Source organism: Mercenaria mercenaria, chromosome 13 (assembly GCF_021730395.1).
Source record: "Mercenaria mercenaria strain notata chromosome 13, MADL_Memer_1, whole genome shotgun sequence".
Taxonomy (NCBI): domain Eukaryota; kingdom Metazoa; phylum Mollusca; class Bivalvia; order Venerida; family Veneridae; genus Mercenaria; species Mercenaria mercenaria.
Genome location: NC_069373.1, coordinates 72,208,640 through 72,234,108, shown reverse-complemented (window position 1 = coordinate 72,234,108; position 25,469 = coordinate 72,208,640). Strand labels below are relative to the sequence as shown.

The window sequence follows — 25,469 nt, the reverse complement described above, 5'->3', positions numbered from 1 at the left end:
CATGCAATGTTGGAAGTTAACAAATATCTTGCAATAAGCAAAAAAGGTTACAAAGAAGGAGGCTAACAGAAACAAGAAGGAGCCATCAATGTTTAAACTTCTGTGTTCATCTAAGAATTTCTGTTCATTCCATCTATAGTTCATTTTGAGCGTCAGCATGACTCCATATCGCAATTTCATGTGTTGTTTCATCAACACTCCAATTACTAAATCCACAGATCTTATCATTTGGCGGAAGAATACCATGTGTTTCTCTTTTGTATCAAACAATTTGATATTTGGGATTGTAAAACCAGTTATAACTCACATTTGCGTTCACATTTGTAAAATGATGTAGTATTACTTTTTAATATAGTATTAAAACCACCTCCCGAGGTATTTTTATACCGTCTTCACACTAGCAGATCGGTTTTACTTTTCATCAGGCACTAATTGGCTATAATTGGTATTTGACATTTAAAACCTATCAAAATATAATCTTGTTTGCGTCCACACTGGCAAAGAAATGTGGTTTAAATATATACATGCAACGTTGGAAGTTAAGAAATATTTTGCAATAAGCAAAAAAGGTTACAAAGAAGGAGGTTAACAGAAACAAGAAGGAGTCATCAATGTTTAAACTTCAGTGTTCATCTAAGAATTTCTGTTCATTCCATCTATAGTCCATTTTGAGCATCAGCATGACTCCATATCGCAATTTCATGTTTTTGTTTCATCAACACTCCAATTACTTTTGCAAGCCATAGCATCAATTGTTTGATACAAAAGAGAAACACATGGTAGTCTTCCGCCAAAAGGTAAGATCTGTGCATTTGGGATTGTAAAACCAGTTATAACTCACATTTGCGTTCACAATTGTAAAATAATGTAGGATTACTTTTTAATATAGTATTAAAACCACCTCCCAAGGTAGTTTTAATGCTACATTACAAAAACCACTTGACCTTTACATAATTCACATTTTACACCACATACGAGTTTAAAAAATAAACCCAAGTTAATATAGGATTAAAAACGTAGTCTGAACACGGTATTAATGCTATATTACAGAAACCACTTGACCTTTACATAATTCACGTTTTACACCACATATAGTGTGGACGCAAACGAGTTTAAAAAATAAACCCAGGTTTAGGATTAAAAACATAGTCTGAACACGGTATTAGTGCAGACCTGTAGGCTCCTTTGACCACAGTATGCTGTGACGTAAGCAGATAAAAGTATATCAAAAATTGTATATGATATATGCATATTGTCCATTTGATTACAGTGATAACAATTATATTGCATTATTAGCACGACTGTTCAAAGACTCACCCGTGCGTCGGCGTCCGCATCCGTGTCGGCGTCCCGATTTGGTTAAATTTTTGTATGTATGCTGGTATCTCAGTAACCACTTGTTGAAATGGATTGAAACTTCACACACTTATTCACTGTGATAAACTGATTTACACTGCACAGGTTCCATAACTCTGTTTTGCTTTTTTACAAAATTATGCCCCCTTTTCGAACTAGAAATTTTTGGTTAACGTTTTGTATGTAAGCTGGTATCTCAGTAACCACTTGTTGGAATCGATTGAAACTTCACACACTTATTCACTTTGATAAACTGACATACAGTTTTACAAAATTATGCCCCTTTTTTCAACAGCAGTTTTGGTAAAGTTTTTGTATTAAAAGCTGATATCCTTGTACCCACATATGGGAATGGATTGAAACTTCACACACTTGTCCACTGTCATGGGCTGATATGCTTTGTACAGGTTCTATAACCCTGTTTTGCATTGTTACAAAATTATGCCCCTTTTCCGACTTCTATATTCATTCAATTGACATGGCTGTTGAATAGTCGAGCGTTGCTGTCCTCCGACAGCTCTGGTTTAATCATTGAATAATCAATGATTATGTACAGACTCTGTGGGTTGTTAAAGGGTCATAATGCTTTGATTTATAATGTGGCTGCCACATTTTTACGAATATATGATATATATTTTTCTTGCTAAATCTTATTTTGGTACGTTTGTTTTTTAGCTCACCTGTCAAGAAGTGACAAGGTGAGCTATTGTGACCGCTTGATGTCCGTCGTCCGTCGTGCGTCGTGCGTCGTCCGTCAACAATTTCTAAAGAAATCTTCTTCTTGAAAACCAAGTAGGCAGAATTACACCAAACTTCACAGGAATGATCCTTGGGTGGCCCCCTTTCTAAATTGTTCAAAGAATTGAATTTCATGCAGAACTCTGGTTGCCATGGCAACCGAAAGGAAAAACTTTAAAAATCTTCTTGTCCAAAACCACAGGGCCTAGGGCTTTGATATCTGGTGTGTATCATCATCTAGTGGTCCTCTACCAAAATTATTCAAATTATCCACCTAGGGTCAAATATGGCCCCGCCCCGGGGGTCACATGGTTTATATAGACTTATATAGGGAAAACTTTGAAAATCTTCTTGTACAAAACCACATGGCCTAGGGCTTTGATATTTGGTATGTAGCATCATCTAGTGGTCCTCTACCATGATTGTCCAAATTATTCCCCTAGGGTCAAATATGGCCCCGCCCCGGGGGTCACATGGTTTATATAGACTTATATAGGGAAAACTTTGAAAATCTTCTTGTACAAAACCACACGGCCTAGGGCTTTGATATTTAGTACGTAGCATCATCTAGTGATCCTCTACCAAGATTATTCAAATTATCCCCCTCGGTTTAAATATGGCCCCACCCCGGGGGTCCCAAGTTTTACATCTCTACCATTTTTTTTTCAAATTATGCCCCCGGGGTTAAAAGAGGCCCCGCCCTGGGGTCACTTAGTTATTATGTGAGTTATATAGGAAAAAAATCATTTGATCCTATTTCCAAATGTTTAATTACAATTACCTGATGACCCCAAGTAATATGATGTCACTTGACTGTGACTTTGACCTACTGACCTACTTTCTTGTTTTTAGCCCACCATCATCAGATGGTGGGCTATTCAAATCACTCTGCGTCCGTGGTCCGTCGTCCTTCCGTCCGTCCGTCCGTCCGTCCGTCATTCCGTCCGTCCTTCCGTTAACAATTTCTCGTTATCGCATCTCCTCAGAAACTACCAGGGGGATTTTGACCAAACTTTGTCAGAATGATGTATTGGTACCCTAGTTGTGTCCCTCTGAAAATCAGACAGGTTCAACAATTTTTTAGTAAGTTATGGCCCTTTGTTTATTTCTATAATTTACATAGATTTATATAGGGAAAACTTCGAAAATCTTCTTGTCCAAAACCACATGGCCTATGGCTTTGATATTTGGTATGAAGCATCATCTAGTGGTCCTCTACCAAGATTATTCAGATTATTTCCCTGGGGTCTAATATGGCCCCGCCCCGGGGGTCACATGGTTTATACAGACTTATATAGGGAAAAACTTTGAAAAACCTCTTGTCCAAAACCACAGGGCCTAGTGCTTTGATATTTTGTATGTGACATCATCTAGTGGTCTTCTACTAAGATTGTTCAAATTATCCCCCTAGGGTCAAATATGGCCACGCTCCGGGGGTCACATGGTTTACATAGACTTATATAGGGAAAAACTTTGAAAATCTTCTTGTCCAAACCACAAAGCCTATGGCTTTGATATTTGTAATGTAGCATCATCTAGTGGTTCTCTACCAAGTTTGTTAAAATTATCCCCCAAGGTCAAATATGGCCCCGCCCTGGGGGTCACATGGTTCATATAGACTTATATAGGGAAAAGCTTTTAAAAACTTCTTGTCAATAACCTACAACATTCAAATTTGGACCACACGTATGGTTTTGAGTTGCGAGATGAACCTTGACATGAGTTGACCTTGATTTTGACCTAGTGACCTACTTTCACATTTCTGTAGCTAAAACCTTCAAATTTGGACCACATGCATAGTTTTATGCACTGAAAAAAACTTTGAACTTGATATTGACCTAGTGACCTACTTTCACATTTTTGAAGGTACGGGCTTCAAATTTGGACCACATGCATAGTTTCGTGTTCCGAAATGAAATTTGACCTTGATTTTGACCCAGTGACCTACTTTCACATTTCTCAAGCTACAGCCTTCAAATTTGGACCACATGCATGGTTTTATGTACAGAAACAAACTTTGACCTTTACATTGGCCTAGTGACCTACTTTCACATTTTTGAAGGTACAGGCTTCAAATTTGGACCACATGCATAGTTCTGTATTCTGAAATAAAATTTGACCTTGATTTTGACCTAGTGACCTACTTTCACATTTCTCAAGCTACAGCCTTCAAATTTGGACCACATGCATGGTTTTGTGTACCGAAATAAACTTTGACTTTTACATTGACCTAATGACCTACTTTCACATTTTTGGAGGTACAGGCTTCAAATTTGGACCACATGCATAATTTTGTATTCCGAAATAAAATTTGACCTTGATTTTGACCTAGTGACCTACTTTCACATTTCTCAAGCTACAGCCTTGAAATTTGGACCACTTGCATAGTTTTTATACCGAAATGAACTTTGACCTTAAGATTGACCAAGTGACCTACTTTCACATTTCTGTAGCTACAGGCTTCAAATTTGGATCACTTGCATAGTTTTGTGTACCGAAAAAAACTTTGACCTTAAGATTGACCTAGTGACTTAGTTTCAGATTTCTCAAACTACAGCCTTCAAACTTGATGCACATGCATAGTTTTGTGTACAAAGAACTTTGTCCTTGAAATTGATCTAGTGACCTACTTTCACATTTCTCAAGCTACAGCTTTTGAATTTGGACCACATGCACAGTTTTGTGTAGGGAAATGAAATTTGACCTTGAGCTAGTCAATAAGTCTTGAAATTTGGAACACTGAAAATGGCACATTGGTGGGCGCCAAGATCACTCTGTGATCTCTTGTTTAAGATACAACCTAATCATAAAACTGAATTTCATTGACCATGAATGTGACCTACTGACTTTCTTAATTGCTTATCATCAATTTGACATTTGAAACATGTAGCTCATATTACTCAGGTGAGCGATCCAGGGTCATCATGACCCTCTTGTTCATATATTTTTGTCATAGGTTTGAATATTTGGCTTACATTGTAGGAAATATTACAGAATCCATTGTTTTGATTGTCCCATTTTTAATGCTCTGACTATATAAGTTCATGTGCAGTACTAAAAGTAGTTCTTTCCGTACCATAGAAGTTTATACATTCTCTTATTGGACAGCTGCTTTATCTGGGTTTTTTTTACAAAATAAATTAAAAGTCATTTATTGAGTGCATAATGAGAATATCTGAACCAGGTTATGTTTTGCATATACATATTTTTTTCTAATTATACCATGAAGATTATGAATGTGTGAAACAAATTGCCATACGTGGATATGCATATAAGTAACTGAGTATATCCCAAACAGAACATTCACGGTCACGAATTTCTGTTTTGATATTTTGGGCGTTTACTGTTTAATGTCCTAACAATTTATATACAATGTGCAATGGCATTTTTCTATCACTAGAAGCTGCAACGTCTTAAAAAGAAATATTTTCTTTACAAAATAAATTGCCCGCACTCTTTGCCTTACACAAGTTTAATATCAGGAGCGCAAAGGCATGTTAAATTTCTGGATTCTATAAATAATGGTAAACATGAATTGATATTACATGAAATGACGTACAATTTCGCTTAGTGCAAATATTCAAGATATCAAATACAATATTAAATGACGTCATAAAAACACAATATTTAGCTCAGCCGTTTCAAGTATAAGAATAAAGTAACTCTAAGTATTTGCACCCGCAGTACGAGCGCGTGTAGAACTTCCAGTTCTTTTCACAAAAGTCAAAGTTTTCTAAAATATTCATGTGAATTTTATGGTGTTTACCTATAAATAAGTACACAAAATCACAAAGCTCAAATAATTTTCCTAGCAAAGTTTAAAGGCTTACCTTTAACCGCCAAAATGGTAATGATAAGTGTAACATGAATTTCAGTTTGAACTGCTTCTAGCCGAACTGAAAAAAAAGTTGTACAAAATGTTTCAAGACTTTATCGCAATCTTTTGTTTAGTGGGTCAAAATTTAATGGATTTGAACAATCAAAGTACCAATGTATTAATCTCATTTTATACGCAACTGAAATTACAGAAACGATTTTATTAATATCAAAAACAGTAATAACAAGCATATTCGATGAATCGGGGGGGGGGGGGGGGGGGGGGGGGGGGTACAACTTCACATGTTGATAAATATTCATGGAAGGTGTTGATAAATATTCTTGGAAGGTTTGAAAAATTTCGGGGCGGGCGGTGACCGGGTGAGGGTACAAAACTTCACATGTTGATAATGAATATTGATGGAAAATAAAAAATGGGGGGGGGGGATGTTGGGGAGGACAGGGGGTGGGGGATGGGTGGAGTAGCGAGGTTTGGGGAGGGTACAACTTTGCATGTTGATAAATATTCATGGAAGGTTTAAGATTTTAAAAAAAAAAAAAAAACGAAAAAAAATGAAGAAAAGAAATTGTGGGGTAGGGATGGGGAGAGGACGGGGACGGGGTGTGAGACCAGGGCAGTGGGGGTGACCGGGTGTTGGTAAACTTCACATGTTGATAATAAATATTCATGGAAAAAATGAAAGAAGTTTCATGAAATTATACCAATTGGTTACTTTGTTATGTACAAATATGTGGACTTTTAAACAATTAAAGGGCAATAACTCTAAAGTGACTTCAGAGATCCTGACGAAATCGACTGTGCACTACCATATTACAGTGATCTAAATTTATTTGAAATTTCATATTTCTAGGTCAAATATTTCACAAGTTATGAACCAAAAATTGCCATATTTATAGTGCCCTATATAGTTAACACAAGAAACTACTAAGGGTCATAACTCCGGTGTTACTTGGGCAATCTGGCTGAAACTTGACAGGCCGCATTTTCCTATAATGATGAGCATGTATTTTATTTAAATATTCCAAACCACTTCCTAGATATGGCTCCGGACGGACGGACGACGCCAAAACTACATCCCTCCGCCTCCTCCGCAGGGGGATAAAAACTAGATTTGTTTTAAGGTATAATTTGTTATGAAGACATAGTAATTAAACATTTCAAAATGCATCAATTTACTATAAATGTATACCTTTTCTCTTTCTCCTTATAAAACATGAAATATTTGATATCTAATTAATGACCATCCAAAATATCTGACGCGAAATGGGCAACTCTTTCATTGACAGACATTCAATAATTTGGCATTTCACAAACAGGCCAATATCACAAGTCGCCGAAGAAGAATATATTCAATAAAATAAAGTGTAGACTAAAGCTGCTTTCAACACTTTGATGCAAGCTGTATTTTAGCCCACCATCATCATCAGATGGTGGGCTATTCAAATCACTCTGCGTCCGTGGTCCGTCGTCCTTCCGTCCATCCTTCCGTTCGTTAACAATTTCTCGTTATCGCATCTTCTCAGAAACTACTTGGGGGTTTTGACCAAACTTTGTCAGAATGATGTATTGATATCCTAGTTGTGTCCCCCTGAAAATCAGACTGGTTCAACTTTGAGTGAGTTATGGCCCTTTGTTTATTTTTATTATATACATAGATTTATAAAACTTTGAAAATCTTCTTGTCCAAAACCACACGGCCTAGGGCTTTGATATTTGGTATGTAGCATCATCTAGTGGTCCTCTACCAAGACTGTTCAAATTATTTCCCTAGGATCAAATATGGCCCCGCCCCGGGGGTCACATGGTTTATATAGACTTATATAGGGAAACACGTTGAAAATCTTCTTGTCCAAAACCACACGGCCTAGGGCTTTGATATTTTGTATGTGACATCATCTTGTGGTCCTCTGCTAAGATTGTTCAAATTATCCCCCTAGGGTCAAATATGGCCCCACCCTGAGGGTCATATGGTTTACATACACTTATATAGGGAAAAACTTTTAAAATCTTTTTGTCCAAAACCACAAAGCCTAGGGCTTTGATATTTGTAATGTAGCATCATCTAGTGGTTCTCTACCAAGTTTATTCAAACTATCCCCCTAGGATCAAATATGGCACCGCCCCGGGGGTCACATGGTTTATATAGACTTATATAGGGAAAAACTGTCCATAGCCTACAACATTCAAACTTGAACCACATGTATAGTTTTGAGTGGCTAGATGAACCTTGACATGAGTTGACCTTGATCTTGACCTAGTGAGCTACTTCCACATTTCTGTAGCTACAGCTTTCAAATCTGAACCACATGCATTGGTTTGTGTACCGAAATAAACTTTGAAATTGACATTGACCTAGTGACCTACTTTCACATTTTTGAAGGTACAGGCTTCAAATTTGGACCACATGTATAGTTTTGTGTTCCGAAATGAAATGTGACCTTGATTTTGACCTAGCGACCTACTTTCTCATTTCTCAAGCTACAGCCTTAAAATCTGGACCACATGCATAGTTTTGTGTACCGAAATAAACTTTGACCTTGATCTTGACCTAGTGACCTTCTTTCACATTTCATAAGCTACAGCCTTCAAATTTGGACCACATGCATAGGTTTGTGTACAGAAATAAACTGACCTTGACATTGACCTAGTGACCTACTTTCACATTTTTGAAGGTACAGGCTTCAAATTTGGACCACATGCATAATTGAAATTTGACCTTGATTTTTACCTAGTACCTACTTTCACATTTTTCAAGCTACAGCTTTCAAATTTGGACCACATGCATGGACCACATGCACCATTTTGTGTACCGAAATGAACTTTGACCTTGATTTTGACCGTGAGCTAGTCTTGAAATTTTGAACATTCAAAAATGGCTCAATGGTGGGCGCCAAGGTCACTCTGTGATCTCTTGTCAAGATTAGCCAAGGGTGTAAAACACTGAATCGAAGTGATTCGTGAATTTACCGAAACCGTACCAAACAAAAATAATCTAAAAGAGGTTATTAAAGATATTATAATGTAAACAAACCGTTACAGTATTTATTAAAGAATGTTATCCCAAGAATTGGTTTGTCTAGCCAATTCTTGGGATAACTTATAGTCCTAAATGAGAAGCTCCGACAAAAAAAAACTTTTTTAAAGTTATGTTAACAGTTTTGAGGTTGTATGCAAGTTGTAACTTGAAGTGGATTTTTTAAGCGGCCCATTTAAATTGTTAGTAATGCTGTAGATTGTTAGAATTGTTTAAAATTACTGTTTATGACAGCGACCGATCGGTTTGCCTTACATACCCTGTTTATAGCGAAGTACCACTTGAAAGTTCAGAGAGAGAACAAATACTGTCAAAACGAGTAAGGCATCTGAGTCATTTTTAGAACGATGAACGAAAATGGTAAACAAACTCAACATTTCTTGATAAGTTGATATCACCTTTCACTTTTGTGTTATTTTTTTCCAGATACTAGTATATACAATGTGTAGTTTAGTCATTGTGTAACCGAAGGTATCCCAGCTGAAAGCTATTAGCTTTAGCTAAAGGCAGATATTATCAATAAAAGCTAAAATGTTTGTATTAACCGTTTTTGAAGTCGTAATTTTTTAAAAATAATACTGATGTAGCTCTATCTTTTATGAACCTAAATTTTCTGACAGGGCCTCATGCTGACATATAAAGCAATGAGAAAAGTGTGCATGTGCTTCATCGGTACCAAAGAATAGGTCATATTTTGTCTGCCTGATCAGTTGTTGGGAAAAAGACCTACTTAGTTTATTGGTCATTTCAATGTTTCTCCATGAATATACTTGAATATGTACCATCTCAATGTTAAGACTCTAACCTTAGACCAATTTTTAATAATCTGCAAACGCACAATTTGGAGGTTCTTCCCATATTGTAAGTAAGATGTTTGATAAAAATACTTTTAGACCTATTACATACAATGTCTCCTATTTATTTTTTAATCAATTATGCGTGAAGCGAAGTGGATGTTTTAGCGAAAGAATCGAGAGATTTTATTATATTCATACATTCATTCATTCATGTCTTACCTATGTACACGTATGATAAATAACATATGTATCATAACCTTCTAATCTATTAGAATTATAAGAGACAACTAAAACATTTGGTTAAATCAGCAACACATATAGTGTATAAAGCAGAACTAGAAAGTGGCTGTTAATCGATATTAAAAAATAACTTAAAGTAAATTTGAATGAAAAACTGGACGGTAAAGTGTTAGCAAACCAAATAGCTTAAGAACTCAATAAACCATTTTGACAAGACCAAAAGAGTACTGATTAGCATCTACCTTGTAGAGGAAGTAAAACAAACGTTATCACTTAAAATACAAAGACATTATTTACATATCTGACAGATTTTGGCTCTACTTCTATTTAGACTTTTGTAAGTAAATTAAAATTTTGAATTGCCGCTGTTCAGAATATTGAAAGTACTGTCAATTAATTCGGTTTAACGAAATAAACTAAGGTCTAATATCGTCCTATACATACTGCAATATAACCGTAAATGGAATCCAGATTTAATTACAGTACAAAATGGACATTATCTATCTTCACTCTCAAATTTTCATACCAGTACGAATAGGCACAATACGCTACACTTGAATTTACAAAAAGCATATCTATGTTTTGGAGCTAGGATCTAAAACAAACAAGTCTATTTTAAGGTAAATATATTTGGTCAGTAATGATAAAAATCTCTCCGAAACACTTTTCATTTAATAGATATTGACTTGAATGTCGGCATTTTTATAAGTATAATACACGTTTTTTTTCTGTATTAACGTCTGCAAAAGCCTGTGGGATTTGTTGGTGACCGAGACCGAAAGCGCATACAAAAACATAACACGAATACTAAATTCATTGTTTTCATAGGTGATGACATTACAATTCCAGTACATTTTTATTAGCTCACCTGTCACGTAGTGACAAGGTGAGCTTTTGTGATCGCCCTTCGTCTGTCGTCCATCGTCCACAGTTTCTTGTGAACACGATAGAGGCCACATTTTGCAATTGATTTTAATCGAACTTGCACACAACTTGTATTGGTATAATATCTCGTTTTCTTTCGAAAACTGGCTAGATCCCATCATGAGTTCCAGAGTTATAGTCCCTTAAAATGCCACAATTTGCTATTTTGGCTTGTGAACACGATAGAGACCACATTTTGCAATCAATTTTAATCAAACTTGCACACAACTTGTACTGACGTAATATCTCGAAACCTTTCGAAAACTGGCTAGATTCCTTCATGGGTTCCAGAGTTATGGCCCCTTAAAGGGCCAAAATTTGCTATTTTGGCTTTTGCAGCCATATAGAGACTTCATTTATGGTTTGATTTGATACAAACTTGCAAAATATCTTTAACAACAACAGATCTTGGATTCCGAGATGAATCCGTCAGATCAAATCATAGGTTCCAGAGTTACGGCCCCTGACGGACCCCTAAAAGAGCCAAAATTTGTTAATATTTACCCTGTGAACAGGATAGAAGTGACATTTTACATTCGGTTTTAACCACACTTACACACGACTTAAGTCACAGTAGATATCGGTTCCTTTTGAAAACCTGCTAAATTCCATCATGGGTTCTAGAGTTACTGCCCTTGAAAGGTGCAAATTTTTCTATTTTGGCCGTTTCAGCCATATAGAGGTTTCATTTATGCTTTGGTTTGATATAAACTTGCAAGAATATTTGTCTTGATGATCTCTAGGCCAAGTTCCAAACTGGGTCATGTGGGGTCAAAAACTAGGTCACAAGGTCAAATCAGAGGAAACGCTTGTTAACACCCTAGAGGCCACATATATGACCCTATCTTCATGAAACTTGAAATGTTTATCTTGATGATTCCTATGCCAAGTTCTAAACTGGGTCATTTGGGGTCAAAAACAAATAAAAAAAAAAGCTTCTTAACACTATTAAGGCCACATTTATGACCCTATCTTCATGAAACTTAGAAACTGGGTCACGTGGGGTCAAAAACTAGGTCACCCGCTCAAATCAACTCTAGAGGACATATTTATGACCCTATCTTCATGAAACTTGGTAAAAATGTTTATCTTGATGATTCCTAAGCCAGATTCGAAACTGGGTCATTTGGGGTCAAAAACTAGGTCACTTGTTTATCTTGATGATCTTTAGGACAAGTTTAACAAGGTGAGCGATATAGGGTCATCATGACCCTCTTGTTTATCATTTTATTGTTCTTGGAAACGGTCAACATGTTTTAAATATCCGTAACCTCACAGAAATCAACACCACTGCCACAGGCATGCATTCAATGTGTTTAAACAATCAGTTTTATTTCTCGCTATTACAAACGACATTAACCATATTTTTACATTTCACTTAAAAATTCGGTCAACAGGAACACAATTTCAAAAATAATGATTTTGCATATGAGTTATTTTGAGTACGAATACACTCGAGTACGAACTTATTGATTATTGACCTGCTTTCAAAATTTATATGAATTCTATGAGGAATTAAATAACAAGAGGGCCAAGATGGCCCTAGGTCGCTCACCTGAGAAACACACTATAACAGTGTAAACATTGTTGACCTAGTGATTTAATGGAAACAAATATTCTGACCAATTTTCATTAAGATTGGACCAAAAAATGTGGTCTCTTAAGTGTAAACAAATACTTTCTTCAATTTGACCTAGTGACCTAGTTTTTGAGCCAAGATGACCTACATTCAAAATTGACCAAGGCAATCATTCTGACCAAATTTCATCAACCTCAGTTGAAAAATACAGCCTCAAACGCATACAAACGTTTTTCTTTGATTTGTCCTAGCGACCTAGTTTTTGACCGCAGATGACCCATGTTCAAACTTAACCTTAATTTCATCAAGGCAATCATTCTGACCAAATTCATGAAGATCAATTGAAAAATACAGCCTCTGTCGCATACACAAGTTTTTTCTTTGATTTGACCTAGTGACCTGGTTTTTTACTCCAGATGACCCATATTCTAACTTGACCTAGATTTAATCAAAGCAATCATTCTGACTAAATTTTATGAATATCCAGTGTAAAATGCAGCCCCTATTGCGTACACAAGGTTTTTGTTTAATTTGACCGGGTGACCTAGTTTTTGACCCTAGATGACCCATATTCAAACTCCTCTTAGATTTCATCCAAACAAGCATTCTGACCAAATTTCATGAAGAAAATGCAGTCCCTATTGCATACACAAGGTTTTTCTTTGATTTGACCTAGTGGCCTAGTTTTTGACCCAAGATGACCCATATTCAAACTTGACCTAGATTTTATCAAGTAACCATTCTGACCAAAATTCATGAAGACCAATTGAAAAATACAGCTATCGCATACAAAAGGTTTTTCTTTGATTTGACCTAGTGACCTAGTTTTTAATCCAACATGACCCATTTTCGAACTTGGCCTAGATTTCATCAAGGCAATCATTCTGACAAATTTTCATGAAGATCAGTTGAAAAATACAGCCTCTATCGCATACACAAGGTTTTACTTTGATTTGACCTAGTGACCTAGTTTTTGACCAAAATGACCCATTTTCGAACCTGGCCTAGAGTTCATCAAGTTAATCATTCTGATCAAAATTCATGAAGATCAATTGAAAAATACAGCCTCTATCGCATACACAAGGTGTTTCTTTGATTTGACCTAGTGTCCTAGTTTTTGATCCCAGATGACCCATTTTCGAACTCGGCCTACATTTTATCAAGGCAATCATTCCGATCAAATTTCATGAAGATCAATTGAAAAATACAGCCTTTATCGCATACACAAGGTTTTTCTTTGATCTGACCTAGTGACCTAGTTGTTGATCTCAGATGACCCATTTTCAAACTTGGCCTAGATTTCTTCAAGGTAATCATTCTGACAAAATTTCATGAAGACCAATTGAAAAGTACAGCCTGTATCGCATACACAAGCTAAATGTTGACAGACGACAGACACCAGACGTCAGACGACGGACGCCGGACATCGAGCGATCACAAAAATTCACCTGACTGATACTTCCCAAAACCGTTGACACGATTCCTAAAAACAAAAATTGAACCGGCACTGAATTCAAAAGGGAGTTTCAAGTAGAGAAGAGAGCACTCTGTAGGGGAGTGTGTTTGGGGTTGGTAACTGATACAGCAAAACATGCTATGGATTGGATTTCACTTTTTATGCTTCAAAAAGAGGTCATTCTTTGAAGAAACAAGACGCGGTTTCCAGATGTCCATCTGCATAGAAATATATACAGCATTACAAAAATCGTATATCAACAGCACGTGAATTGCCTCGTTTATGCATGATTTTTCTCCCGGATCTACTAAAAGGGTAGTTTTAATTCTAGAATCTAAAAACGGCGCGTGAAGGATAACTTTACAAACCTTTTAATAAGTTAGAAGTAATTTATGCAAAAGGGTTGCTTTTGAATAGATGTTCTATGTCTTCAACGAAGCAATATGATTTTCATGTAAAATGCGTTACTGTAACCTTTCCTTAATTTCAAAGCTGACAAGAATATATTCTACCTGAAAACTTTTAAATAGGCATCAATCAACAAATACTGGGAGAAGTTTCGTGTTTGTTGATTTTCTCAGTGTTTCAGGTGAAATCAATAAATTTACCAATTTTGTATCACTTAACTTTCATTTTGGCAGTTACGCATTTCTTTTCATTCTGGAATTTTATTTAAACGAGATTGACTTATAATGTTATAAGGTCCTCATATATTAGTTTAAACTTATGCTTCTAACTAACCCTATTCAACGTAATCCTACTGTGCGTTTTTAAAGTGTTTCAGAGTATCATGTTAAAGGTGTTTTACCTTATGTCTACACAAAGATATTTATACCATGTGTATATATTACAAATCTATTGACGTGGCCATTTAGTCTGCCATTATGGATGTAAGTGAATGTAAATGGTTAGGCCAATAAACATGTGACACCCTAATCGTTACACCATTTTCTGAGAAACTACGACCTTACTGACTTACGTTTGAGGACATGAGCTGTGATCAAAGAGCTGTCTACAAACAGTTTACTGTCAACATTTTCATGGTTTCAATCTTATGCCTACAAAGTAAAACATTGGTGAGAGCATTTATTGTTAGAATATGAAATGAATTTCATGACATTATGTTAACTATTGGAAAACTTTGTTTGGACCTCTATGGCCGAGTGGTTAAGAGCGCTAACTTAGAATCATTTGCCTTTTACCGCTGTGGGTTCGAAACCTCGAATGAGATGCAGAATCCTTTTATGTGAGAAAGCCATTCATCTGGCTCATGGAAGGTTGGCGGTCTTATCAAACTGCCTCTTGTGTCTGAAATAATTCCCAGAGGGACACCTATGGTCTTCTCAAACCATGGAAAGCTGGAAAGTCGCCATATGACCTTTATTTGGGTCGGTTTATCGTTAAACCCAACAAAAAATCTTTGTTCTGATTTTGTTTTCCTAATTGATGCAAATGTACGAAATGTTAGACCAGATAGACAACAAATATGTTTATTCATTAGAAAATGTTTTGATTATTTATCCAAAGAACAAATTATCCCGTTGATAGAGTACTAACAGCACATTTAAAGTGTCCAACAAGAGCAAATAAAGTCAATTATTTTATTGTTAGTCAACAAAATGCATTATTTAATAAATTTCTGCGTCATAAAATGTAGATAATCCAAATAGATACATCCATGATAAGTTGAATGGTCTAATGATTGCGATCTAGATCTGTAATACTTTCAAGCATATTTGAGAACTGCTGAATAATTTGAACTTAAAACAATTAGACCTTGAGCTGACAATTGACCCTGCTCACCCCCCCCCCACCCCCCAGGGGAATTTTCAACACTATGATTTTCTTAAACCTTACTGTAGTTGGCATTCACAGACAAAAGTTTGCAAGTTTCCGTTGGGGCTTTAACGAGTTACGGAGATTTAAAATACGTTACCATGCAAATTTTCATTTAATTCAACATTTATGTTAATTTAATATTATAAACATGCCAATTGTACAATTAATCGTAATAAACAAGACATTTACGTGTTTAAAATTGAAATGATCATAGTCATATCATTTTAGGTGAACAGATGTTATGTATTATCCGTAACTTACGTTACTGTTTTTGAAATTACTAGAACATAAAAATATATAAAAAAAATATGATGACTTTTTAAGTTGTAAAATAATGAAAATGGCCAATACACAGTTCATTAATTAAATTTTTATATAATAAAACTGCCCCAAGCGTTAACTTATTCAATACGTCACGTATAATACGTTACCTTTCCGAAATATGACTATATGTGTTAAAGAAAAAATATTTAAAATTTTGGTATTACCTATATGGTTAGGATTTAAAAAAATCTATACATTGGACTATAAATAAACATCAACAGACATGAACAACATTACCAAATAAATGTATATAGATTTTATAATTCATTAGACAATATTATTTAAATGTATATTAAGAATATATAGCACTTTGAATGTACCAGTATGACTGCATATCATAATTATCATTAATATAAATAAATAACATGAACTCCGCAATGCGAAGCAATATTAGTCCTAAGGTATGACCTCTGACGACCAAGTGTGACCTTGAGCTTGAAGTGAAAACGGTATTCACTATACCAGGGTCGACAGTCTTATTAGGGGCGGAAGAGGTTTCTAACGCTAAAAGGCAGATGGCCTTAGATTTCGGTTGTTGATGATAAATACAACTGCATTCAATAGAGTCTTGGTCGAGAGGAGATGCTCCATGTAAACGATTGGTCCTCCTAGCCATGTGATGTCGATCCTCCTCGCTGATTTGCTGTTTCTCCTGTGACCTCTGACAGTGACCTTGGTAACCATTAACAGCATTCCCACTACACTCCCCCAGCCCTTTCTATAAAGTGGGTCACAAGGGCTTGGGAGGCCACAAATGGATTCCTTGCAGAATCAGACATAACAGGGATACCCTGCAGGATAATTAACATGGAAGTTTTACCATTAACGATTATACATCTAATGCGAAGCAGACCACAAGTACTTCCTTCTTAAAACAGACGAGATTCCCCGATGGACGGTTAATTACTATATTGAACTGTTATTCCACACATATCTTATAACAACAAAATTAAGGTCATGGGATACCCTGACCCATGTTCATAACCTTCCGGGATGCCTAGAAAAACATACCAATTTAATAAGGCCCTGGAATACCCAGAGCAAGGACCATAATACTGACACTAATATATGCCAGGTGATACACATACAACATTAGTTCATAAGCTCCTGGAATGGGACTATCATACCCATACTAATGTGTACTATGGGATACCCATTCTGACCTAAATTTCTAAAACACATTCAAGATACCTAGCAAAACATACAAATCTGAGAAACTTTGGTTTTCTTGAAAGTTTAGCTGACGGATGGACATAGTTTCTGAATCTTTTATAAAGATAAACCTGGGATGCCAAGGAAGCTGGGAAGACTTCAAACAGATGGACACAGTTTCTGCGTCTATTGCCGGACTGGGCTTTGCCTCTGCTGACACATATCTAAAAGAAGATCCAAAGTAAATGATCCAAGACCCGGAGTCCCTTTCCTAAGGCCTCTAGCCCAAGGATCTCTATTGCTTAAACCAGACAGGTCCCGCGACAGGTCCCGAAATACCAATCCCATCTTGAAAGGACTCATGTTTCAACACAAGTACAAAGGATGTTGTGGTTAAATAAAGGCTGCACAGCCATATCTACCATCAGTTTTAGAGACTGCAGTTTCACACTGGAGATAAGTTGATCTTGCCGCCACTTAACCAAATCCACACGTCCACTTACTGAGTAAGGGTTAGCAAGCCAAAACCAGTCCCATAAGTGAGACTCTGGCACAACGTGCCCCTACTGGTCTATCCATCAAAACAGGAGATCTGAACACATCCCATAGACCCAGCCCTTCCAAGTCGATGTTTCCATAATTGTGTAAAGCCATAGTGTCAGGAGCAAGGTATATACGGTAATTGTTGTCATAACCCAACCCTTTCCCACGAAATGTGCACAGTAAGGGTAGTGTAAACTACCAATCTTGGAATGAAGTAATTAGTAAAATGGACGTAAAGGACAAAGATCGACACTGCAGTTTGTGACGCAGGACAAGTATTGCTCAACATATATTTGTTCCATAGTTGCTGTCATGGAGATGGACTTAATGTACATGCACTTAGGTCAAATGCAGGAAGATGGAACCCTGTTAGAGAAGGTGGTACCGAATACAATGACAGTTTCTAGTGGTGGCAACCACCAGGCCTGTATGCCCTCATGACCTAGACAAAACAATAATAGATTAACTGCTGGTTCCCAACATTATTAAAAGGTAACTGCCCAGTGTGACTAAAGGGCAATACTCTAGCATGCTTTTGATGTTGAATGGGGTTGCTAGTATGAGGTCCACAAACCTTTGTAATGAAGTGGCCTCCGAACTTCACACAAGTGGCTTGACTTTTAGGAACAATATTCCCCAATATTGTTATTTGTCTCCGACCTAAGGTTCTCTAGAAACCAGCTGAGGTTCAAATGACTGGAAATCAAATTGGGCCTCTGTCTGGCATAAACTTGTCAAGGGGTAACGGCCTTCACCCATAAAAGTTTAAAAGTCCCATATTTGCCGTCAAAAGAGTTAGTTTTGTAAGACCTTGCCTTCAGACCGGGCAATCTAATGTACCATTTTGCACTTTACTTTACCTACTAGAGTTACATTAATTTCACTTACAGAATATCCTATTTTGAGGAAGTTCCTATAATTGTCTTATTGAACTACCATCAATATATACAGACAGTATTAAAGAAAGTCACAGTATTCCAGTCATGACTATTACTGGATACCGGCTCCATAGAAGCTATATGTACATAGTACATCTACTTAAGGATACAGCTGAGATTGACAACATGTTGGATGAAGTCTATGTTGATGAATGAATCTACTGTACATTCAAAACAGTCACAGTTGCAACATACAGCAGTTAACAAAATGTAACATTTGTGTGCATAAACATGCACAAGATTTCTAAATATCTTTATATGCCTGTTTCAAATTTAGCATCATTATAGAGCACTGTTTCGGGCAATGTCAGTCTGTATATATTATAAGTATGTCACTACAATGTGCTTAAATAGCTAAATATATATATATTAATTGTTTAAAAAATGTTTGGGTGCGTATTGTTCTCGTGAAGGTGTAATCATGGACCATGTAAATTAGGTTCTAGTTTCATAGTTTGATTGTTAAATGTATGTGTTTAGAATTGAAAGCAAAATATTTAAAGCAAAATAATCATTGTAAGTTTGCTATTTTTCAAAGATAAAGTATATGTTCGCAATACAGAATACATGAAAATGTATAGCTTATATATTAGGTAACGTAAATTGTAACGTAGATTGTTTTTAAAATACATGGGTTTAAAGTTAAAATGCAAAGCTTTGTTAAAACATATTTTTATTGAATTGTAAATATGCTTTTTCTAAGTGCTACAGTATATTTAAGGTAACAGAACACACGGGATATAGTTAGTGTGTTTGGTAACGTAAACTGTAACTTAATTTGATATATTAAAACATGTGTTTTAAGTTAAACCTTCAGTTTGAAATGCAAAACTATACTGTTGAGAACAGAATTACATTGTTGTTTTTTTTTCAAATGATAAAGTATGTTTTAAAGAAACTGAAGACATACAATATAATTTGTATGTTTGGTAACGTAAAATGTAATGTAGAATTCAATGTAACACATCTTACAAGTTAGAGGTTTGTTGATAAGTAAGTATATAGTTGTATTACATGTAACTAAAGAATGTCAATATAAAATTGATAGAATATTTGAATATTTTTTTTGAAAAATATGTTTGAATTAGGTATGATTGAAAAATAGCATATTTTGGAAGAATGACGTTACAGTTTAAGAATCGCTAAAAGTATGCTTTCACTTAACTTATACTAGCAATCTATATATCATTTTTTTGCTGAACTTTGAAGTTTTTAATATTAACTTCAATTTTTAATTATCTGGTCATCTGAATTTGAAGTAAAAACTTTATGCCAAAAATGTTTGGTTTTTTAGGGCAACGTACCTTTTCCCGATATTTTTCTTCTTTAACATCACATTTTAGACACCAAAATTTAATCAAATTGCAGCATCTAGTATACACCTTTAAATAAAATATGCAAACTTGAAATGATTTACTAACATAATGCTACCATTTGTCTGTAAAAATTGATGAAAAAATTATTGGTTTTGAGGGTAACGTATTTTAAGGCGTTGTTACGGAGAAAAGCCCCACTCGCCAGTTGCAGACTTTATGCCAAAATGTTCACCACACATTGGAGTTTCAAAAAAATATGATCCACAAAATTCCCCCTGGGGTTGGGGGGGTGGAGCAAAACCCCTTCTGGCTCATAGTCTAAATAGTCATCAAAATCTAAAACGTTAATTGTTTCAAGAACATTAATATAATCTACGTCACTGGAAACTGTTAAAAATTCTGTTGTAAAGCATTCTTACCGTTTTTACAAGGTTCTTTTCTCCTGCTGTACACCGCGATATTAGACTTTTAAAAACAACCACATCTAAAAATATAACAATCATATTTTATTAATATGATAAAAAGTTCAAATAAATTTCTTTTATTTTAACATACAGACTATCGCTGTGTGACTTATGCAATGCAAAAAATTTCTGTATATTTACATTCCACATATATTGTGGTTTGATAAATACATACATTTGTTTACAATTAAGTACCAGAACGGAAATGCATTACCTTATCAAAAACGGACATTAATTAAACTTATAAATGAATAAGGTAAGACAGCTGTGATACCACGATAATAATCATTGTTAAAATCCGCTGACTTAACATGTTTGCTACAAAAATGTATATAAAATAGTTTTTGACTATTGAAATATACCGATAATTTCAAACAGAAAAAAATTAAATATATTTGCCATTGCTACGAATTAAGAAATACATTTTATTTAAAAACTGGTAAACGTGGTCATTATATCGTGTAAATGTTATCCTTTGCCGAAATAAATCTATCTATCTATTAGTTTGTCCTTCAGGTATTGTTTACACTTTAAGTAGATATATATGTAGATACGTTTATATATGATACATCGTTACATATATTACAATACTTTTTACACTAGGCAATATATTTATATATACTGAACAGCAAAAGAAACTATCCAGATGTATAACTGGTATATTTTGAAATAAAAAAATAATTTTTCAAATTTGAATTGTTTCTTCATACCAAAATTACACTAGAAGATCTTCACGTGATATATTTTTAAAAATCAATCAACCATGAAGTCAGTAGTCCCACAATAGCCGTTTGAAAGGCTATATCTTCTGCGCGTCTGTTGCATTGTAACATCCAAATTGGGTCCTCGCGCTAAATTTGATTAAGTCGTGCGGTGCAACCAACAATATTCTTTAAACTTTATGCTGCTTTTCGAGTTGGCCAATTATCAATATTTCCTATGACAATAAAATTTCACAAAGAAAATTGTTTATTACAGACGCACGTGAATTTCGTGCAAAACGGCTATTGTGGGATTCTGACTTCACGGTTGACTGATTTTTCAAAAAGTTCTTCAAGTGCAATGTGATATGAAAAACACAAGTGATTTATAAATTAAAGTTTTTATATAAAAATACCCCAGTTATAAAACTGGATAGTTTCTTTTGCTGTTCAGTATATACATATATACATGTGTATGCCTCTTTCTCGTAATTCCGAGCCTTCTCATTGATCCGAGCTTTGGAAAATTTGCACTTGCAGCTATTTTCTGTTTCTAAATTTTATGCATGTTGTGGCAAATCATATGACAGTTAAACAAGAATAAAAAGAAATAGTATTACTTGCATTAAAATAGAAATATACACAACAGAAAATTTTGGCACAAAATTTGCTTATCTAAAATCACTGGGGTAATAAATAACCTTCTTACAGAAAACTGAAACCACTTATTGTAAAACTTTTTTTGTCTACAAACACAATTATATATCTGTTCTTAATTTTAAAAAGATTTTTTTCAAGAAAAAACATCAGTTTTTGAGAGTTAGTACACACGATCACAAGTCTCGGTTCAATGAGAAAGTATCTGGCTGTTTCAGAGGGTAAGGTTCATCATGTGAAAGCCTGAATTATTCATTGACAACAATCCTTAGAATTTTTCTTCATGGGGATTTTTTAAGTTTAGATGTTGGAGTATCAAACTACAGCAAAAACTCTTTTGAAACTTAAATCTGTTACTGACAAGAACTGAAATACTGGTTAAGGGGCTCGGAATAACGAGAAAAGGGCATATAGGTCACAGGCACTTAAGTGTAATCTTTATGAAGTTATACCAATGATCGAGGTCCGTTGTTCTGTAAATACGCACTGCTCAAATGATCCGTTTTCGCGAAAATAAAACCTAAAGGTCAGGCACTGCTATTATTTTTTCCATAGACATGACCCTATCACATGTCCTAATATTGAGAGATGACCATTAAAGTGTGATTCTTTCAGTAAGACAGCATTTCAGACACATAAAAACAGCAATTTTATATAGGCTTATCCAATCCATTTTCTTACAATTTTTCTTCAGACAAACCTTCCCCCTTTCTTGAGTGTCATTTAGAAGCAAAATGCCCACTGACACCTACTATTCTAAAGACAGAATTGAAAAGTCAAGCATTCAGCCATACACGTAAAATATTCCAAATTTCTCAGAAAACATTGTATTGCTTGATTTTAACATAAATTTTATGATTGTAAACATAACCTTTTTATCCAGCTTACGTCTCATTGACTCTTACGGGTTCCCCTACACTTTTTTTTCAACCAATCCAAAGCCGGCTTTCAATAACAATGTCTGACCTAAAGGAACTTTTCCGAGGAAAGGACCACAATTACCCCACACGGTTCGGACACTCAGTGCCCAATTTCAAACTATTTATTCCACATCTGTGAGAAAGCTTTACGTCTAGTCAACCAGACGGATTGTTTGGATCGCTAAAACTTGTTCAAACATGACGTTGGGGGGGGGGGGGGGGGGGGGGGGGGGGGGGGGTGCAATACGGATAGAACTTAAAGAACATGAATAAAAAGAAACTGTGTTGGTTGCTCGCAAAACGTGTGCACTCGCAAGATATTTCGTCCTAACACTGAAACAATGAAATATGCCCTATTTCTTCTGTGAAAATGAGTCCTATTTTAAGGTAACATTACTCATTTGTCTTATCGATTTGGCACATTTTATGATATGATATTTGTCCTTAAACGTCCTACTTTTTGGGCTAATTTTAAGGAAAATAAAACATGACACACACTATTATAAATATAATATATCATGCGGATGATTAGTTATGTTACTTCCTTGATTCGCCAGATCAGAATTAAATAAAGGTTCAATCTGACATTTTGACCGAAAATGAGATTTTTATATTTTAGAAGAGTTTAACCATATGCATCTGCTGTAGAAATATCTAAGTTATGCTTCAAATATTTACAGAAATATTGGCAGAAGGGTAAAGGTTGTATTTATATTGAGCGGTTAAAGGGTATATATGAATGAAGGTTTGTGGTAAAAGGGTGTATCCTTGTTATTCTTAATTGTTTTGAATAGTCCGCTGTGAGTTGACGCCCTTATTCCTCCAAACAGTTTGAAACAATGTGAAACATAATCCCTTTTATTAATATAAATTATTGTTGTTGAGATATTTGGTGCAGCAGTTCAAGTGCATTGTTATGATAACCAGCAATTAGTAGGGCTATGATATACATTGCTCTCAATTTGCCAAGAAATTTTGACAATGAACAAACAGCATGCAAGTGAAATAGCAGTTACGCCACACAAAAGCCAACCAGCTATGTGAGTCCTAAAAGAATTAAGTAAAAATGAAAACGAAATGAAAGTGAGTGGAACACTAAATCTTCTGTTCGTAAAAGACATAGGCAAATCGTACTATCAAACTCGGTAAAAGATATGAAAGAAAAAGAAAGCGTGCAGACCCAAAATATTTACAAGGACATGATTCCTGAACTCTCAGATTATGAAGATTATGAAGAAAGTGAATATGATTATTAGACATTTTTATTGAAGCCAAAAGAAAAGAGCATTACATGTACCACATTACTAGTTATTATGCCCCCTTCGAAGAAGAAGGGTATATTGCTCTGCAGATGTCGGTCGGTCGGTATGTAGACCAATCGGTTTCCGGATGATAACTCAAGAACGCTTGGGTCTATGATATGATATGGAGGTTGGTCATAACAAGCAAATGACCCCTATTGATTTTGAGACCAGTAGGTCAAAGGTCAAGGTCACAGTGACCCGGAACAGTTAAACGGTTTCCGGAAGATAACTCAAGAACGCTTGGGTCTAGGATCACAGAAGTTGATAGAGAGGTTGGTCATAACCAGCAGATGACCCCTAATGATTTTGAGATCAGTAGATCAAAGGTCAAGGTCACAGTGATCCGGAACAGTTAAACGGTTTCCATATGATAACTCAAGAACCATTGGGCCTAGGATCATGGAAGTTGATAGGGAGGTTGGTCATAATCAGTAGATGACCACTAATGATTTTGATATCAGTAGGTCAAGGTCACAGTGACCCGGAACAGTTACACTTGAGCACGCTTGGGCCTAGGATCGCAAAACTGATTAGGGATGTTGATCATGATCAGCAGATAACCCCTATTGATTTTGAGTTCAATAGGTCAAAGGTCAAGGTCACGGTGACCCTGAACAGGTCTACGGTTTTCAGATAATAACTCAAAAATGCTTGGGCCTAGGATCATGATAGAGAGGTTGGTCATGACCAGCAGATGACCCGGAACAGTTTAACCGTTTCCGGACGATAACTTGAGAACGCTTGGGCCTAGGATCACGAAATGTGATAGGAAGGTTGATCATGACCAGCATATGACCCCTATTGCTTTTGAGATCAGTAGGTCAAAGGTCAAGGTCAAAGTGACCCGGAACAGTTAAACCGTTTCCGGACGATAATTTGAGAATGCTTGGGCCTAGGATCACGAAAGTTGATAGGGAGCTTGATCATGACCAGCGAATGACCCCTATTAATTTTGAGGACAATAGGTCAAAGGTCAAGGTCATATAGTTAAACAATTTCCGGACGATAACTTGAGAACGCTTGGGTCTAGAATCACGAAACTTAATAGGGAGGTTGACCATGACCATCAGATGACCCCTATTGATTCTGAGGTCAGTAGGTCAAAGGTCAAGGTCACATTGACCTAGAACAGCAGTTACTGAATGCATCAAGGGGGGGGGGGGCATTTCGTGTTATACGAGCTTTTGTTCATTTTATGATACTATCAACATGTATTTACATTGATTATATGATAGCAACGAAATACCGGATTATCTTAGTAAATACGTTTGCTATTATTTTGTCTTTCTTTCCATTTTAACCTTATTTGTATAACCTTAAATGACCATATTTAGATTGTAATAATTACA

The 25,469-nt window shown here is 35.7% G+C and overlaps 1 protein-coding gene and 1 long non-coding RNA gene across 23 annotated transcripts in view; one reads left to right on the top strand and one right to left on the bottom strand.

Moving 5' to 3' along the window:
• LOC123529752 (serine/threonine-protein kinase TBK1-like) overlaps positions 1-25,469 on the bottom strand; it is a 264,731-nt gene that overhangs the window by 201,785 nt on the left and 37,477 nt on the right. For 5 of the 12 annotated variants that reach the window (XM_053522227.1, XM_053522228.1, XM_053522225.1 and 2 more), the window contains 3 exons: positions 20,494-20,558; positions 14,942-15,020; positions 5,925-5,990 (listed from right to left, as the gene is read on the bottom strand). The gene's annotated coding sequence lies outside the window, so the exon portion shown is untranslated. Of the gene's footprint in view, positions 1-5,924; positions 5,991-14,941; positions 15,021-20,062; positions 20,141-20,493; positions 20,559-25,469 lie in introns of all 12 variants that reach the window. The other 7 variants (XM_053522233.1, XM_053522234.1, XM_053522232.1 and 4 more) reach the window with 2 other exon arrangements.
• LOC128548003 (uncharacterized) overlaps positions 1-25,469 on the top strand; it is a 217,683-nt gene that overhangs the window by 157,589 nt on the left and 34,625 nt on the right. The window lies entirely within an intron of this gene.